Here is a 6,501-nt window from a genome sequence, read left to right on the forward strand (position 1 = left end):
AAATTAGTATTTCTGCTGTTTGAAAAAGCATTAATTCATGGTAAGTGCATTTTTAGTATGAATTTCTGTCATTGTTGTTTTTTTAATTGTTTGAAATTTATTTTAGTTTATTTTTTTGATTGTGCAATTCGTAGATATTTTTTCAAGTTGAAACAGAACGCTGTGTACATGGTATTCTTCGAAATTTATTGTTATGTTAATTTATTAAAGCAAGGTGTGCGTAGTTCATAGATTCGTTCGTTGCCTAAATTGTGCAATTCGTAGATTTTTTTTAAGTTTAAACAGGATGCTGTGTACATGGTATTCTTTGAAATTTATTGTTGTTATGTTAATTTATTAAAGTGAGGTGTGTGTAGTTCGTAGATTCGTTCGTTGCCTAGATTGTGCCATTCGTAGATTTTTTTTTTTAAGTTAAAACATATCGCTGTGTACATGGATTCTTGTGAAATATTTTTGGTTAGAAACTTTATGTTTTTGCTAGAATTTTTTGTTTTTGTTTCGGATTTCTAGCTTAAATTGTGTGTTCAAAACGCAGTTTTTGCATGTGCGAAAACCGCATTTTTGGGGACATTTTAGGCTTAAAGTTCGAAATGCAGACAAATAATTTAAATAGTAATATGGCAGTGTGGAGTTTCTCGCCAAAAATGTTTGGCGACTTGAGGGCGCATATCAGAGTAGTTCCAAAACGAAGCAACTTAAACAACTTACATTAAAAGAAATGTTTAATAAAGTAAACAAATAAATATTAAACTTTTTTTTGTAAATTTTGATAACCTTTAGATAATAATTGCTCTTTATTTCATAAATTACGGTTTCATATTTTTAATTGTATAATTTCTGCATGTCATCTTTCCAGATTTAAATTGATGATCTGTAATCCAGAATCGCCGAAGTCCCGACGAGTCCGGATTACGGACTTTGTACTGTATCTATAATTAGGGGGAACCATTAGTTTGACATAAATTTTGAATTAAACTGTATTGATTTCAAGGGTGATGCAATACAAGTCCAGAAGTAAAAATTTTCAAACACTTTCCAATTAAAGTTATACTGTTTGGAGTTCTCCTGTTTTGCTCTATCTTCTAAGCTACCAATTTAGTTTGGTTTCTTTCCTGCAAATAATCACTTTTATAACCACCTTTTACATCTAAACAGTTTTTCTTTTGCCTCAATAAATTGCATAACTTAAATTTTGCCAAGATATCAAAAAAATGAGCATCCAGTTCCTTCAAGAAAGAAATATTTTTCATAATTAATGATCATATTCGACTAACCACGTTAGGAAGTTGAAATGGAAAATGGCATATAGCCTTCATTCCAGGTGGGAATAAAAAGGTGTCCAAACACAAACATGGTTTGTAGGCTAATGCATTTCTTTTATTACTGTCAATTTATTTACTTATGATTTCATGACAAGAAATCATTATTTTAAAATTTAATATGACAATTACAATAAGATTTTATTGTAACAAATTTTAATAAAATCTAAAATTTAATAATAAAAAGTATAAATACTTTTATGTAATAAAAACGAGTTTTTAATTATCCCTAAACGGAGAAAAATGTTTTTAAATGATTTGTCAGCTGATAAAATGAGGATGGATTCTATCTTAGTAATCTTTATTATTAAAATGTCATTATCATCAGATGATTCACTTGCATGATAAAATGCATTAATCACCTTTAGACATTTTTTTTACTTAATCAGAAATATTAAATTTATATTAATGATGATGCATTTAGAAATATTTCCTTCAATGAACATGCTATAGCCTAAAAAACAAATATTACAGTTTAGATGTTTCAATGATTAAAAAAAAAAAAAAAAAGCTTTCTCCCAAATGCTACTTTTTAATATAAATTGTTAGAGAAGAAGAATGAAACTTATCATTAGGGTTTACTAAAAGTTTGACATAAAGGTGAATAAATACAAATTTTCTAGTAGCAGTGATCAAATACAAAATATTGCTTTTTAATTGTTTTGAATAAAAATTGATCAAACACACATATTTAAGGAATCTCATCTCTTGAGCTTCAAATTAGTGGATATTTTTGGAATAAGACAAAAGGTAGTTTAATAAAGCAGAAGTTGATAAGCACAAAGCAATGTTGATCACAGCAGCAGACAACAGTTTAAATATGTTTAAGCATGGTATCAAATGCAACAAACGAATTCTGTACAGATATTTCCAGGCTTTTTTGCCCATCTGGAACAGTCAGCACTCTTACAACAGGCTTAAAGCCAAATGTATTATTGGTAAACTTCTCTAAAATGTTAATGGTTGATCTTTACATTATGGTAACTTGGCGATTTTTTGGCGAAAATTTGGCGACCAACTCTCCTACAGCAACCCTCTATTTTTTTTTTTTTTTTTTCCCCGCCGCCATTTTGTCTTCACGAAGTAAAGACATGTTTCTTTTCTTTTTATCTACTGAACACTTCTTCCAACAATCTACTAGCCGAATTACACTTATGCTAGAAATTTTATCTAACAAAACTGCTTAATCATGACAAATATTCATTGCAAAATTGGGAAAAAGTGCACAATACCATACTCCTTACGCGTTTTTCAAAATAACACATACACATAAACCATGTACACGTCGACTTATTTTTACTTAAAAAAACATCCCAGAATTACACAAAAATGGCACTGCGCACACTCTTCACTATATCCATGTACAATGCTTTCTTCTCATAAATTAGAAAAATTTCACGAAAATACATGACAATTTTCTGAATCTTTAAACCCGGTAAAAAGAACATATAATGAAATTACCTGATCGCGAAAAAGTATATACCCTTTCCAAATATGAACATTTCCACATATAAAATAAATAAAATATCCAAAAACTTTTACCTCTAAATCATCTATTATATTATAAACGTCACCAATGAATTCATACCTCAAACATTACAAATACTTAGTGTCAAATATTTAAATTATTTCTATGCATGTTTACTTCAACTAAAACTTATACCAAATTCCTACAAACATAAAATTCACAAAATAACTATCATTTAATTAAAATATAATTAAATTCAAAAACACTACTTAAAATATAAATAAGCACATACATTAAATTAATAAAAATTAGCTTACAATCCTAATTACTTTAAACTAAATCATTGCTAATAACAATTTTTCAATAATACTAAATTACTTTACTTCCACCTTAGATTTAGAACAATGCATAAAAATAATATCCTCAAATAATTAAAAATACTAACTTACCTAATCTTCTTCAGAATCTTGATTACGTGTCCGATAAACTTTTCTTCTGTATGTTTCAGGATCTTTAAAATCATACTTATATTTCACAGCAAGGTACCAAGTAAAATAAATAACTTAATAAAACATCTTTATTTCTATCTCGCACAACCTTAAAGAAACATTTATTACTACCCTTTTCAATACCACTAAATACCCATTTTGAATTCACTTTAATTACGGCCATGGGATCCAAAAATTCACGAACACTGTTTCACACAACACAGAATAAAGCTAAATACAAAATTTCCAGATTTTTTCCCGATTTCCCCCCTTTTCCGATTAAAGAACCGTAATTCGTCCATTAATATCACATAACATATCCCATGATCTCTCATTTCCCTCACACAAAATAATGCGTAATCGGAACTGAGTACTGCTCACATTATTACCAAAGTCCCAGGTAGTAACCTTTATCGCCTCCAAAATGTCGCCAAACTACCAGTTACCATATTGTAAAGATCAACCAAAATCTGTTATAATAAAACCTGAGTGTAATTATATTATATTAAATTTTAATGATTTCTTGTCATGAAAGTGTTTATTAAAATAAATTTTTTCATTCACACACTTTTTTCTGGCAACACGATGCTGCTTGTGTTTATTTCTTTTGTCAAATTGACAAACATATAAAAATATTCTGTGAATACATACATACTTACATACACACATGCATATATTCATATATTTCTGAATTCACTCCCGATAACAGAACAATACCATAACTTCTGTGACTCACATTATACTCAGATATGATACATATTCTTAAAGAACCAACTTTGTCACAAAACCTTACAGCCTGATTAATATCGCTGAAATCCTGTAATGCAAAAAAAAGTATTTTATATCTATAATATAGTTATGGACAGAAGACAAAGAATCGAAGAGAATAATGAAACTACAGACTTTAATATTTTTTCCCTACAATTGCAATAGTCTGTTTGATTATCCATAAGTTTGAAAAGCATTCATTTTTATTTACTTATTTTTGCATATAAATGTAAAGTTTTCATTTTTATGAAAATTACATTTCCCTGCTTATCATTGATTCAAAGTTGAATTTTCAATTAAAGAGCATTACCAATTACTATTGGTAACTTATGCTTATATATGCCTTGCTTTTAATGCTGCCCAGAATTCGTACAGGTGATATTACCAATGAATACCAATAGTCCTTTCAGATTCAGCTCCCATTAAACATATCATAACTCTACATTTAACAGGCATAAAGCCAATTTCCTTTATGAAATACTCTAACAGAACACATAACTGTCGAGTACTCTGCAGTAATAATGCACTCCAGGGTTTACATCAGGATAGAATACTTATAATAGCTTAACACTGTAAAAAGTGACAATCTGAGAAGTATACCTATTGCATGAAATTTTAAACTTTACAAGAAAATCTATAGCACATATACCCCTGTACACCCTTACCAACAGCAATATGAAATATTCTTATCTAAACAAAAGAGAACAGTCGAAATTGTACACAGAAAGATAATACACAGTATACATGCGGTAAATCGAAATACAGAATTCGAAATCAATATTAATATTTCTTGGCTCTTCGATTATTCAAATTTTTTTCCTCTAGTCTCTTCAGTTTCTGCTTAACAGAGTTCAACTGTATTCTTACACAGACACTTCATAAAATATTATAAGGCTATTAATAAAGAGAAGAATTTTTTTAAAAAAAGTTAGGACCTGCATTTGGACGGAATAAAATTTAATATCCAGAAAATATAAACTCCACTAATGTAATATTACAATTTCATATTGGCTATGCGCTTCGTAATAGCATAAAGAATTTTGAGACTTGGTAACAATTCGTTACTTACTTTGAAGATTTCAGTCACAAAGTCCCAATAAACACACGGCTGTAGTTCAAGTTATCATCTGACACTTCAAAATACATATCACACACTGCTTATTTACTTAACAATATGGTATTGCGGAAATCCATCACGTGAGCTATCACACATACGAAAATAAGAAATAAGAAACCGCCGCATAAAATTTGATTACATACTTAGACTGCCGCCAAGGTAACTTATTTTTTCTACATTCTGGCCTCATAAGTTACAAATGACATACAAATAATGTTAACGATAAGTTAATTCGTGAAATTGCGTTATCTGGAATGTAAATTATTTCAATGTAAATTATTGAAATTATTTCAATACCAGTTAGGCATTCGCCACAGGAAGGACTTTTAGAATGGTTTGAAAAAAAGATTTAGTTAACGCATTTCATTATTCTTTTATTTAAAGGGACTTAAATAATAGATAGAAGAAAAATTAATGCATTACACTGAGTAGTGTACTGAAAATCACAGTAAAGCGCCAGCAGCTCACTATAATGTACCGCTACTCTACTCACTAGTCTGAAGATCAAATCGTTACTCTACTACTCCTTTAACTAACTCAAGCACACTTAAAGAGTTTTCAAAGCGCCAGACTCCTGATCAGAGGTTTTTAGCTTCCTTTTTTCCTGCTCCCTTTTGATGAGAAACAAATGTTCAGGAACTGGAATGAAGCAAAGCCGCACTTTTTTAAGCCCCTTTTTTTTATTTAGATTAGGCTAGTAATTTCAACACCTCTCTCAACATACTATATATTTACAAGAGCTCATTAGTTCCTTCTTGATTAGGTGATAGATCACATAAACTTCTCCAATATTTGACAAATCGTTCATTGCATGTTTGGACACATTCACGGTTAGGTTTCTTCATGCTTCTCTTTCAGCTTCTCTGTCTTACTTGGGCACATAATTATATTTATTTTTATTTAGTCTGGGCCATATAATATTTTTAATCCACTCTTTTAACCGGTTTTAGCAATTTCGTATTAAAACACTACATTTTTCCCTCTAACAAAATTTCTCTTTTTCTATTTGCTATTCCCTTTTCACCCAAGGTTGATTTTTCGCCCTGCAGGCAGAAAAACTTAGTGCACTTTAGCAAGTGCAAAACAGTAGTTGAACTGCGGTGCTTAACCACCAGGGTGCCTGGGCGCCATAGCCCTACCCCTCATCGAATAACATGATAAAAGTTTCGAATTATGAGAAATATAACTGAATGTGCTAAATAATTAAATGAGCAAGAGTTTAAATTCATAATTGCTAATAGTTAAATACAAATTTTTTTCCTTAAGTACCTAATTACTAATCCATACATAATTAACTATTTTTTTAACAACTATTTCACAGAAGAATACATGTTACACACA

The 6,501-nt window shown here is 29.8% G+C and overlaps 1 protein-coding gene across 1 annotated transcript in view; it reads right to left on the reverse strand.

The window, feature by feature from the left end:
• The window catches only part of LOC118192883 (uncharacterized), a 36,635-nt gene extending 31,638 nt beyond the window's left edge, over nucleotides 1-4,997 (reverse strand). The window contains exon 1 of the mRNA XM_035363906.1: nucleotides 4,979-4,997. The gene's annotated coding sequence lies outside the window, so the exon portion shown is untranslated. The remainder of the gene's footprint in view (nucleotides 1-4,978) is intronic.
• Nucleotides 4,998-6,501: the final 1,504 nt, after the last annotated feature.

The sequence above is a fragment of the Stegodyphus dumicola genome, chromosome 2, assembly GCF_044657685.1.
Source record: "Stegodyphus dumicola isolate Sdum_Otavi_A_Nest chromosome 2, ASM4465768v1".
Lineage (NCBI taxonomy): Eukaryota > Metazoa > Arthropoda > Arachnida > Araneae > Eresidae > Stegodyphus > Stegodyphus dumicola.